Genomic DNA, 14172 nt, shown 5'->3' with positions numbered 1-14172 from the left:
ATACAGCAAATATCTTCTCCCAGCTCACCATCTTATTAATTCTGTCGTTTTGATGGAAACAAGCCACTAGTTTGTTTTTTAAGTTTTGATTAAGAAGTTCCTCCCTCTTTGGGAGGCCGAGGCAGGCAGATCACCTGAAGTCGGGAGTTCAAGACCAGCCTGACCAACATGGAGAAACTCCAACTCTACTAAAAATACAAAATTAGCCGAGCATGGTGGCACATGCCTGTAATCCCAGCTACTTGGGAGACTGAGGCAGGAGAATCACTTGAATCTGGGAGGCGGAGGTTGCGGTGAGCCAAGATCATGCCATTGCACTCCAACCTGGGCAACAAGAGTGACACTCCATCTCAAAAAAAAAAAAGAAGTTCCTCTCTGCCCATAGGTTATAATAACATATTTTCTACTATTAATTTATTTTTCATGTAGGCTTTTAATCCATCTAGATTCCACCTTTATATGTGGCATTGAGTACTAATCTATTTTTTATATTCTCCGCATGTTGAGCCTATCTCTTTGTTCCTCATTATTCCTCCTTCATCATAGTTTAAGTTGTTATATCTACATGAGTCTATCTCTGGACTCACTATTTTGTTCCATTGGTCTTGTCTGTCCTTGCACCCATACTAATGGTTTTTTCTAAATAGAGCTTTGTAGTTTCATTAATGTCTAGTAGTAAAGGCATTGTTTTTAAGATTGAGTTAAATGGACTTTAGACTTTAATTCCATCATATAATTTTTACATGTATAAAAGTTCACTTAAAAATCTAGGGTTTAGCGGTATTGAACATATATATGGGTTCTTTCAAGAAGATTTGACACCTTTATGATATTAAATCACCCCCTGATCCTATTCAAAAATATAGAGTGATAATTTATTTGAATGGTTTTTAATGTCTTTTAATAATTTTAAATTTTTTCTCCATAGAGGTCTTGTGCTTTCTTGGTTAATTCCTAGATATCATTACAGTTTTTGCTGTTGTTGTGAGTACAATCTTATTAACAAATTTTTTTCAAGTTGGTTATTACTTATTAGAGAAATGCTTTTGATTTTTATAGGATGTTCTCATGTCCTAGAAAGTTGCTGATTTTTCATTAGTTCTGATAGTTTATCTGTTGAATATGTTGGGTTTTCTAGGTAGGTGATCATATCGTCTGCATCACCTCCAATCTTTACATCTCTCTTTTTGTTTTGTTTTGTTTTGTTTTGTTTCGTTTTGTTTGTTTGAGATGGAGTTTCACTCTTGTTGCCCAGGCTGGAGTTCAGTGGCGTGATCTCGGCTCACAGCAACCTCCGCCTCCTGGGTTCAAGTGATTCTCCTGCCTCAGCCTCCCAAGTAGCTGAGATTACAGGCATGCACCACGACACCTGGCAAATTTTGTATTTTTAGTAGAGATGGGGTTTCTCCATGTTGGCCAGGCTAGTCTCAAACTCCCGACCTCAGGTGATCTGCCCACCTTGGCCTCCCAAAGTGCTGGGATTACAGGCGTGAGCCACTGTGCCTGGCTCAATCTTTACACCTCTTATTTCACTTTCCTTTCAATATTGGTTAGGCTTTTCACTAGTGGTAATAGCATATATATCTTGTTATTGTTTTTAAAAGAAATGTGCATAAAGCTTCTTAATTAAGTTTAAAGTGTATTATAGGTCTTTTGCTATATAAACTTTATTAAATGAAGAAAGTTTCCTCCCATTCCAAATTTTCCAAGGGTTTCTAAACTTATAAATATGATTTTTCAACTTTGTGATGTAACTTGTATGAAACTGGAATTGGTACAAATTTACCAAATCTGTACATAAAAAATTTGGCAGACTTTACTGCATGGGCTTGTAGGCTTTTGAGAGAGAGGTACTTTGATCATTATTTTCACTCATTTAATTCACATTGGTTGATTCAAGTTCTCTATTTTCTCTTGCATAAATTTTATTTTTTAAATTTTAGACTCAGGAGTTACATGTACATGTTAGTTATGTAGGTATATTGCCTAATGCTGAGGCTTGGGCTTCTAAATGATTCCGTTGCAAAATAGCAAACATAGTACCTGATAGTTTTTCAACCCTTACACATTCTTTGCCTCCCCCTTTTTGGAATCCCCTGTGTTTATTATTCCCATTTTTGTGTCCACATGTAGATTATGTTTAGCTTCCACTTATAAGTGAGAACAAGAAGTATTTGGTTTTCTGTTTCTGCATTAATTTGCTTAAAATAAGGGCCTCCAGCTGCAAAGTACATGGCTTTGCTCTTTTTTATGGCTGCGTAGTATTGCATGGTGTATAGGTACCACAGTTTCTTTATCCAATCCACTGTTAATGGACACCTGGGTTGATTGTATGTATCTGCTATTGTGAGTAGTGCTTCTATAAACATACGAGTGCATGTGTCTTTTTGATAGAATAATTTATTTTCCTTTGAGTATATACTCAGTAATGGGATTGCTGGATCAAATGGCAGTTCTACTTTTAGTTCTTGAGAAATCTCAGAACTTCTTTCCACAATGGCTGAATTAATTTGCATTCCCACCAACTGTGTATAGTTGTTCCCTTTTCTCTGCAATGTCACCAACATCTGTTCTTTGCTGACTAATAATAGCCATTCTGACTGGTGTGAGATGGTATCTCATTGTGATTTTGATTTGCATCTCTCTGTTGATTAGTGACATTGAGTAATTTTTCACGTTTGTTGACCACTTGTATGTCTTTTTGAGAAATGTCTTTTGAGAAATGTCTTTTCATCTTTTGCTCACTTTTAGTGAGGTTATTTGTTTTTTTCCTGTTGATTTATTTAAGTTCTTTATAGATTCTGGATATTAGTTCTTTGTTGGACGCATGGCTAGCAAATATTTTCTCCCATTCTGTAGGTTGTCTGTTTACTCTCTTGATAGTTTATTTTGTTGTCTTGCATTAATTTTTAAATTGTATATTTTTCTAGGAATATAGTTATTTCATTCCAGTTTTCAGTTATCATATAGCTATTTATAATACTCTTTTATTAATTTTAAATCTCTTTTTTTCTGTAATTGTTTCCCCTTCTTCTGTGTTGAAAATGATGGCTAATGCAGCTCTTTCTTCTATACCATATTGCCCTTATTAGAAGTTGAGGCTCCTGTATTTATTTTAACATGTACATAATTTTTTTTCTAGGAAAAAAAAAATAAAGCTTGGCCTTGTTAAAGAGGCTGACTTTTCAACAGAGATGTTCACTGTTGACCCTCCCAAGGCAAGTAGCGTAGCCAGGCCCTGAGGCTTAATTTGAAGCTGAGGTGAGGGCTGAGGCTGCTGCAAGAATGATTTGATAGGGCCAAAATTCAGAAAGGACTGAGATTAAGAGATTAGAGACCCAGATGCTGTGATTGTACAAATTGATTTCTTAATCTGTCACCTGCATAGAGCATATGGGGCCTCTGAGTTTGAGGACAGCATTCTGTGACTGCTCCCAAACAGCACAGAGTTCAGTGCACACATCTGAACTGAGGCTGCCACTCACTGCTGAATGTGACCTGAACCCTGTCTGAAGAAAATGGGCCAATCCTTAAAACTCAGGAGGTTTCATACACATCACACGCACAATTCTTCCACAAGTCATCAGAAGACACTGCATGGCAGTATTTGCTTCAGCAATTATCCTTTTGGGGCATATTTCCTTTCTGTTGGTATGTGACATTGCACCTGTTTGTGTTACCTGCTTTCCCATGCTGACATTCAAAGTTTTGGACCCTACTGTAATATTGACCCTTAACAGTCCTCATGGACCCATCATCCAGGAATGTACATGCACAGACCCTCCATCTCCTCCAGTTTACGGGCTGACGAACCTACACATTCAATCTGCTCACAGCTGACCAGGGATGGTATCGACTTGGTATCCCCAGGAAAGCCCTAACCACACTCTTATTTTTGAAAATATCATATGAAATTAGAAGTTGCTTCTCGTACTTAAATTTAACTTTTCATTATGATGATAAGTGTTTAAATATTTATATTGCATTAAAAATATGTTTCTAAAAATCTTATGATGAATGAGAAGTGCTAGTGACAATTGATATAAGAAATAGGTTAATAAATTGTGTATAATCACAACTATATAAAATACAAGTTAAAACAATTTAAACTCAGTTAGGGGAAAACTTTATGGAAATGCACCAAAAATGTCTTAGATGCTGCTTCAATGGGTAACATGACTATGGTGATTTTTTGTTTTGTTTTGTTTTTGTTCTTGCAGATGGAGTTTCGCTCTTGTCTCCCAGGCTGGAGTGCAGTGGCACGATCCCGGCTCACTGCAACCTCCAACTCCCAGGTTCAAGTAATTCTCCTGCCTCAGCCTCCTGAGTAGCTGGGACTACAGGTGTGTGCCGCCACCCCCAGCTAATTATTTCTTTGTTTTGTTAGTAGAGACAGGGTTTCACCATGTTGGCCAAGTTGGCCTCAAACTCCTGACCTCAGGTGATCCACCCACCTCAGCCTCCCAAATTGCTGGGATTACAGGCATGAGCCACCACACCTGGCCGACTGTGGGTGACTTTTTCAAATTTTTCTGTTTCCTGTGTCTTTCAATTATAATGAGGATGTCATAGATACTGTTAATGCCCCACCCAGATCTCTACCTACTGATACCTTGTCCCCAGCTACTGCAAGTGATTGCTAACAGTTTACCCCTGTGATCTTCTCCCAAGACTCCTGCTTGCCTTACTAGAGCCAGTGATAACCACCCTGGTGGCCAATGTCTATTTAACTCAGGATTTGACAAGCGGGACAACTCTGTGATACACTTTCAGCTCCAAAATGACCCCTCCTCCTCCATCATGTCAAAGTGAGACTTTACTTAGCCAAACCCTTGCTTAGCTCTTACCCCTTCCCTAAAGCTTCCCTCTCTGCCTTATAGGTTTTTAACAATCAACCCATTTTTTATGGAGTGATGTCCATATAACTGCTAGTGTTTAGGCTGCTAGTTTTAAGTGGCCCAGAATAAGAAAGGGCTCTGAAGCACAGCGAAGCTATGGTATACACAGCTCTACTACTTGGACTATAGGACGCAGAAGTTCCCACGATAGTAGATGTACAACAGATGCAGGCATGCTTCTAGATCTCTGGAGCAAGATTCTGCTATCCACAATAGAAAATCAGCTCCTAACATCTCACTGGGCCCGGGCCCTGGAGCATCTGACTATGGGACACCAAGTAACTACACAACCGAACTTCCCATATGAGACGAGGACTCTCAGATTACCAAGTAAGTCATAAGATCAGGCAAACCCAGTATTAATAGATCTCATACACTTAGATCTCATCTCAGGCTGGGGAATCTGATCTAAGACAATTGTTGACACTAGAAGTGGGCCTACGAGGCAGGTTCTAAGGAGGGAAGCCTGGAATTGAATAAACTGCTAACAAGGAGGACCCTGCTAGTGAAAAGGTTTGGCATGTTACATCAATGGAGTTGCTCAAACATCCCCCTGTGATGAGCTGGGATGGGATGCGCTGATTTGTACAACATCCCTGCATTTGACATATGCAGGAGAAATGGTAATTGTAAAAACTGTGGAATTGGGTGGCTGTTTCTGGATACCCTTGATGCATTAGAGGAAAAAAAATGACTGGCTCGGTTTGGTTAATCCCCATAGAAAGCAAACTGTGAAGGTCAGAGGGCAGCCTTGGTGCTATTTAAAAAGACTCTCATCACCTGTAGATGTAGGACAGACAGAGCTGAAGAGAAGGAAAGAGCTTAATTCAAAGAATCGCAGAACTGCAGATGAGGTAGGTCTCTTACAACAAAGTCAAGGCCCTGGTAAGGAAGCAGTGGGACCTGGGAACTGGGACAGAGAACCCAGGTTGGTGCAGTTGAGACACTAGATCCTCCAGATTTTCTTGGGCCACTCTCCTTTGTTAGGAAAGAAAGCCGGCCTTTCTGGAATCGTGGCTCCTCCCCAAACTTGAAGACCATACTAAGCCTCAAATGAGGTCCTTCAACATTACACTTGCCTTCTTCAAGATATGCTCCCTTCTCCCAGCCACCATGCCAATAACTAGCATCAAATCTCAGCATGGTCCTACCAAGAAAGTTATGGGATTGCTGGAGAATAACAGAAATTATAAGGCAGCAGAGTTACCGTGTCTGGCCCAAGTGGCTGGCCAGTATCAGGAGAGTAGAATTGGGAGCGACGTCTGAGGGACTGGATCAAGATGTGAGACAGAAATACACAGCTGTGGCCGGGCGCGGTGGCTCACGCCTGTAATCACAGCACTTTGCGGGTGTGAGGCAGGCGGATCACCTGAGGCCAGGAGTTCCACACCAGCCTAGCCAACATGGTGAAACCCCATCTCTACTAAAAATACAAAAAATTAGCCCGATGTGGTGGCAGGTAGCTGTAATCCCAGCTACTCCAGTGGGCAGGAGAATCACTTGAACCCAGGAGGCAGAGGCTGCAGTGAGCCTGTGAGATTGCAGTGAGATTGCACCATTGCACTCCAGACTGGGCAACAAGAGCAAAATTCCATCTCAAAGGAAAAAAAAAAAAGAAAGAAAGAAAAAAAGAAATATACAGCTGGATAAGCAGAGCCCACCAATTAGGAAGAACTCTCCCATGACACAAGAGCTGACACCCTATCAAGATCCCAAGAAAACATTTCCAGGTTCTTACATAGTGCTAAGGGAGCCACAATAAATGAAGGAGAAATGCTCAAATACCCCATGACAGACTTTGGAGGAAGGGATCAAAAGATGCAGAGAATTGGGCCTGCTGGAGAGATAAGAGCCACTGGCTGGCAATATCCCTGGGGACGGACCAAGTGAGAGGTGGCACACTGAGGTGGTAACAAAGTTACTGGCCAGAAGCATCACTGAGGATCTCAGTAGTGTCTGCCGTCTACTAGCTGCTGCTGAAGGTTAAAGATATTGTTACTGAGCAACCTAGTAGAATAAAGATGCTAGGAGCGGTGGCTCACACCTGTAATCCCAGCACTTTGGGAGGCTGAGGCGGGCGGATCACAAAGTCACGAGATCGAGACCATCCTGGCTAACATGGAGAAACCCCATCTCTACTAAAAACACAAAAAATTAGCTGGGCGTGGTGGCGGGAGCCTGTGGTCCTAGCTACTTGGGAGGCTGAGGCAAGAGAATGCCATGAACCTGGGAGGCAGAGCTTGCAGTGAGCTGAGATCACACCACTGCACTCCAGCCTGGGTGACAGAATGAGACTCCATCTCAAAAAAAAAAAAAAAAAGATGCTAGGAGCTCCCAAATAGCCAAAGCAAGTGGGAGGAATTTCAGCACTGGCAGCCAGGGACCTGAGCCACTGGGCTCTCTGGGGATGGCTTTTAGAATTCAGTACTTCAAATCCTGCTACTGGGTATATATCCAAAAGAAAATAAATTGTTCTACCAAAAAGACACATGCATGTATATGTTCATCACAGCACTATTCACAATAGTAAAGAAATAGAATCAACCTAGGCGCCCATCAACGGTGGACTGGATAAAGAAAATGTGGTACCTATATACCGTGTGATATGGCTTGGATCTGTGTCCCCACCAAATCTCATGTCAAATTGTAATTCCCAATGTTGGAGGTGGGGCCTGGTGGGAGGTGACTGGATCATGAAGGCAATTTCTCATGAATGGTTTAGCACCATCCCTGCCTTGGTACTGTACTCACAGTAGTGGGTTAGTTCTCACAGGATTTGATTTTTTAAAAGTGTATGGCACCTCCCTACTCACTCTCTTTTGCTTCTGCCCCTGTCATGTGACACTCCTCCCTCCCCTTTTGCCTTCTTCCATGACTGGAAGCTTCCTGAGGCCTCCCCAGAAGCAGACGCCCCTATGCTTCCTGTACAGCCTGCAGAACCAAGAGCTAATTAAATCTCTTTTCTTTATAAATTACCCAGTCTCAGGTATTTATTTATAGTAATGTGAGAATGGACCAATACACCATGGAATACTATGCAGCCATAAAACAAGAACAAAATCATGTCCTTTACAGTAACATGGATGCAGCTGGAGGCCATTATCCTAAGCAAATTAACACAGGAACAGAAAGCCAAAAATCACATGTTCTCACTTATAAATGGGTATTCACGGACATAAAAATGGTAACCATAGACCCTAGAGACTACTAGAGAGGGGAGGGAGAGAGGGGAGCAAGGGTTGAAAAGTTAACTGTTGGGTACTAGGCGCACTACCTGGCTGACGGAATCATTGGCATCCCAGACCTCAGCATCACAAAATATACTCATGTAACAAACCTGCATGTGCACCACCTGAATCTAAAACGAAAGTTGAAAATATTTTTTAAAAAAGAATTTAGTACTTCTAGAGCAAAACAGATAGGTAGCCCATAAAGATACTGCTATTATGTATATAATAATCAAATATATATAGTATATAATATGCACATAATTTATATAAATTATAATAAATATATAAATTTTTTATATATATATAATCAAAAGATAGCAAGAACAGATAAGCAGAAAGTTGGGGTCAGCTGCTCCAATGGAAATCTTTTGTCCAATTTTCAGACTAGAGCTAGATCTCAGAGACCAAGTCCTCTGAGGAAGGACCTGGAATTTTGCAACAAAGGTATATAAACAATGACAGCCCCCTTCCTAGGCCTTCCCTCAAAAAAACCTATGAAAAGGTACAGTGAAGTTGTTTATCAGCTTAAGGAGTTTTGGGGCTGAGATGGGGTTTTCTAAATATACAATGATATCATCTGCAAACAGGGACAATTTGACTTCCTCTCTTCCTATTTGAATACACTTTATTTCTTTCTCTTGTGTGATTGGCATGGCCAGAACTTCCAATACTATGTTGAATAGGAGTGGTGAGAGAAGGCGTCCTTGTCTTGTGTCGGTTTTCAAAGGGATTGCTTCCAGCTTTTGCCCACTCAGCATGATATTGGCTATGGGTTTGTCATAAATAGCTCTTATTATTTTGAGATATGTGCCATCAATACCTAGCTTATTGAGAGCTTTTAGCATGAAGGGGTGTTGAATTTTGTTGAAGGCCTTTTCTGCATCTATTGAGATAATCATGTGGTTTTTGGCATTAGTTCTGTTTATGTGATGGATTACATTTATTGATTTCCATATGTTGGACCAGCCTTGCATCCCAGGGATGAAGCCAACTCGGTCGTGGCTTTTGATGTGCTGCTGGATTCAGTTTGCCAGTGTTTTACTGAGGATTTTTGCATCAATGTTTATTAGGGATATTGGCCTGAAATTTTCTTTTTTTGATGTGTCTCTGCCAGGTTTTGAAATCAGGATGATGCTGGCCTCATAAAATGAGTTAGGGAGGAATCCTTCTTTTTCTATTGTTGGAATCGTTTCAGAAGGAATGGTGCCAGCTCCTCTTTGTACCTCTGGTAGAATGTGGCTGTGAATCTGTCTGGTCCTAGGCTGTTTTTGGTTGGTAGCCTATTAATTACTACCTCAATTTCCGAACTTCTATTGGCCTACTCAGGGATATGACTTCTTTCTGGTTTAGTCTTGGGCATGTGTATGTGTCCAGGAATTTATCCATTTTTATATTTTCCTTTTTTTTTTCTTTTTGTTTTTCAGATAGAGTTTCACTCTTGTTGCCCAGGCTGGAGTGCAATGGCGCGATCTTGGTTCCCCGCAACCTCCGCCTCCGGGGTTCAAGCAATTCTCCTGCCTCAGCCTCCCGAGTAGCTGGGATTACAGGCCTGTGCCACCATGCCTGGCTAATTTTGTATTTTTTAGTAGAGGCAGGGTTTAGTAGAGACTTGGTCAGGCTGGTCTCGAACTTCCGACCTCAGGTGATTCGCCCACCTTGGCCTCCCAAAGTGCTGGGATTACAAGCATGAGCCACCATGCCCAGCTGATTTTTTAGTTTATTTGCATAGAGGTGTTTATAGTATTCTCCAATGGTAGATTGTATTTCTGTGGGATCAGTGGTGATATCCCCTTTATTATTTTTTATTGTGTCTATTTGATTTTTCTTTTTTCTTTTTTATTAGTCTGGCTAGTGGTCTATCTTGTTAATCTTTTCAAAAAACCAGCTCCTGGATTCAATGATTTTTTGAAGGGTTTTTTGTGTCTCTGTCTACTTCAGTTCTGCTCTGATCTTAATTATTTCTTCTCTTCTGCTAGCTTTTGAATTTGTTTGCTCCTCCTCTAGTTCTTTTAATTGTGATATTAGGATGTTGATATTAGATCTTTCTCACTTTCTGATGTGGGCATTTAGTGCTATAAATTTCCCTCTAAACACTGCTTTGGCTGTGTCCCAGAAATTACGGTAAGTTGTTTCTCTGTTCTCATTGGTTTCAAAGAGCTTCATTATTTCTGCCTTCATTTTGTTATTTACCTAGTAGTCATTCAGGAGCAGGTTGTTCAGTTTCCATGTAGTTGTACAGTTTTGAGTGAGTTTCTTAATCCTGAGTTCTAGTTTTGTTGCACTGTGGTCTGAGAGACTGTTTGATAGGATTTCTGTTCTTTTGCATTTGCAGAGGAGTGTTTTACTTCCAATTTTGTGGTCGAGTTTAGAATAAGTGCAGTGTGGTGCTGAGAAGAATGTATATTCTGTTCATTTGGGGTGGAGAGTTCTATAGCTATCTATTAGGTTTGCTTGGTCCAGGGCTGAGTTCAAGTCCTGAATATCCTTGTTAATCTTCTGTCTCATTGATCTGTCTAATATTGACAGTGGGATGTTAAAGTCTCCCACTATTGTTGTGTGGGAGTCTAAGTCTCTTTGTAGTTCTCTAAGGACTTGTTTTATGAATCTGGGTGCTCCTGTATTGGGTGCGTATATATTTAGGATAGTTAGCTCTTCTTGTTGCATTGATCCCTTTACCATTATATAATGCCCTTCTTTGTCTTTTTTGATCCTTGTTGGTTTAAAATATGTTTTATCAGAGACTAGGATTGCAATCCCTGCTTTTTTTTTTTTTTTTTTTTTTTTTTTTTTTTTTTTTTTGCTTTCCATTTGCTTGGTAAATATTCCTCCATCCCTTTATTTTGAGCCTATGTGTGTCTTTGCACATGAGATGGGTCTCCTGAATACAGCACACCAATGGGTCTTGATTCTTTATCCAATTTGCCAATCTGTGTCTTTTAATCAGGGCATTTAGCCCATTTAGATTTAAGGTTAATATTGTTATGTTTGAATTTGATCCTGTCATCGTGACACTAGCTGGTTATTTTGCACATTCATTGATGCAGTTTCTTCAGTGTCAATGGTCATTATATTTTGGTGTGTTTTTGCAGTGGCTGGTACCAGTTTTTCTTTCCATATTTAGTGCTTCCTTTAGGAGTTCTTGTAAGGTAGGCCTGGTGGTATCAAAATCCCTCAGCATTTGCTTGTCTGTAAAGGATTTTATTTCTCTTCGTTTATGAAACTTAGTTTGGCTGGATATGAAATTCTGCGTTGAAAATTCTTTTCTTTAAGAATGTTGAATACTTGTCCCCCTTCTCTTCTGGCTTGCAGGGTGTCTGCAGAGAGATCCGCTGTTAGTCTGATGGGCTTCCATTGTGGGTAACCTGACCTTTCTCTCTGGCTGCCCTTAACATTTTTTCCTCCATTTTAACCTTGGTGAACCTGATGATTATGTGTCTTGGGGTTTCTCTTCTCGAGGAGTATCTTTGTGTTCTCTGTATTTCCTGAATTTGAATGTTGGCCTGTCTTGCTAGGTTGAGGAAGTTCTCCTGGATAAAATCCTGATGTGTGTTTTCCAACTTGGTTCCATTCTCCCCATCACTTTCAGGGATCCCAATCAATTGTAGGTTTGGTCTTTTCACATAGTCCCATATTTCTTGGATGCTTTGTTCATTCCTTTTCATTCTCTTTTCTCTAGTCTTGTCTTCACACCTTATTTCAGTAAGCTGGTCTTCAAACTCTGATATCCTTTCTTCTTTTTGATCAATTCATCTATTGATACTGTGTATGCTTCACAAAGTTCTTGTGCTGTGTTTTTCAGCTCCATCAGGTCATTTATGTTCTTCTCTAAACTGGTTATTCTAGTTAGCAGTTCCTGTAACCTATTGTCAAGGTTCTTAGCTTCCCCGCAGTGGGTTAGAACATGCTTCTTTAGCTCAGAGGAGTTTGTTATTACCTGCCTTCTGAAATCTACTTCTGTCAATTCGTCAAACTCATTCTCTGTACAGTTTTGTGCCCTTGCTGGAGAAGAGTTGCAATCATTTGAAGAAGAGGCATTTTGGTTTTAGGAATTTTCAGCCTTTTTGCACTAGTTTTTCCTCATCTTCCTGGATTTATCCACCTTTGATTTTTGAGGCTGATGACCTTTGGATGGGGTTTCTGTGTGGGGGTCCTTTTTGTTGATGTTAATATTATTGCTTTCTGTTTGTTAGTTTTTCTTGCAGCAGTCAGGCCCTTCTTCTGCAGTTTGCTGGAGGTCCACTCCAGACACTATTTGCCTAGGTATCACCAGCAGAGGCTACAGAACAGCAAAGATTGCTGCCTGCTCCTTCCTCAGGAAGCTTCATCCCAGAGGGGCACTGACCTGATGCCAGCCAGAGCTCTCCTCTGTGATGTGTCTGTCAACTCCTGTTGGGAGGTCTCTCCCAGTCAGGAGGCAGCGGGGTCAGGGACCCACTTGAAGAGGCAGTCTGTTCCTTAGCAGTGCTCAAGCACTGTGCTGGGAGAACCCTCCTTGTTAGGATCCACTGTTCTTTTCAAAGCAGGAAGGCAGGAATGTTTACTGCAACCACAGCTGCTCCTTCCCCAAGGCGCTCTGTCCCAGGGAGATGAGTTTTATCTATAAGCCCCTGACTGGGGCTGCTGCTTTCTTTCAGAGATGCCTTGCCTGGTGAGGAGGAATCTAGAGAGGCAGTCTGGCCACAGCCACTTTGACGCACTGTGTTGAGTTCCGCCCAGTCCGAACTTCGAGGCCTCCTTAGTGCTGTCAGGGGAAAACTGCCTACTCAAACTTCAGTAATGGTGGATGACCCCCCCTCCGCCCCCCGCCCACCAAGCTAGGTTGTACCAGATCAACTTCAGACTTCTGTGCTGGCAGTCAGAATTTCAAGCCAGTAGTTCTTAGTTTGGTCAGCTCCATGGGAGTGGGACCCACTCAGCAAGACCACTTGGCTCATTGGCTTCAGTCCCCTTTCCAGGGGAGTGAATGGCTCTGTCTTGCTGGGGTTCCAGGCACCACTGGAAACCCTTGCAGCTAGCTCGGTGTCTGCCTGAACAGTTGCCCAGTTTTATGCTTGAAACCAGGGCCCTGGTGGTGTAGGCACACGAGGGAATCTCCTGGTCTGTGGATTGCAAAAGTCATGGGAAAAGTATAGTATCTGGGCTGGATAGCACAGTCCCTCACAGCTTCCCTTGGCTGGGAATGGGAGACCCCCCACCAACCCCGCTCCTTGCACTTCCCGGGCAAGGTGATGCCTCAACCTGCTTTTGCTCACCCTCCGTGGGCTGCACCCCCTGCCTAACCAGTCCCAATGAGATGAACAGGGTACCTCAGTTGGAAATACAGAAATCGCCTGCCTTCTTCATTGGTCTCGCTGGGAGCTACAGGCTGGAGCTGTTCCTATTCAACCATCTTGCCCAGCAATTCAAGAATGTATTAAGTGTGAGCTGGGTGCAATGGCGTGAGCCTGTAATCCTAGCTATTTGGGAGCCTGAGGTGGAAGGATCACACTTAAGCCCAGGAGTTTGAGTTCAGGCTCACAACATAACAAGACCCCATCTCAAACCAATAAAATCATATCATATATTAAATGTGAAAAGCAAGGAATACTATATTCACTTTTTTAAAGGTAACAATTTGGGATTTCTCAGGCATCTTTATTATAGTTAGAACAAGTTTCAGATTAAAAGACAACTCTTCTGGCCAGGTGTGGTGGCTCACGCCTGTAATCCCAGCGCTTTGGGAGGCTGAGGTGGGCGGATCACGAGGTCAGGAGATCAAGACCATCCTGGCTAACATGGTGAAACTCCATCTCTATTTTATTGAGGATTTTTGCATCAATGTTCATCAGGGATATTGGTCTAAAATTCTCTTTTTTTGTTGTGTCTCTGCCAGGCTTTGGTATCAGGATGATGTTGGCCTCATAAAATGAGTTAGGGAGGATTCCCTCTTTTTCTATTGATTGGAATAGTTTCAGAAGGAATGGTACCAGCTCCTCCTTGTACCTCTGGTAGAATTCAGCTGTGAATCCATCTAGTCCTGGACTTTTTTTGGTTGGTAGGCTATT

Source organism: Macaca mulatta, chromosome 8 (assembly GCF_049350105.2).
Source record: "Macaca mulatta isolate MMU2019108-1 chromosome 8, T2T-MMU8v2.0, whole genome shotgun sequence".
NCBI lineage: Eukaryota > Metazoa > Chordata > Mammalia > Primates > Cercopithecidae > Macaca > Macaca mulatta.
This window is presented reverse-complemented; position numbering follows the sequence as displayed.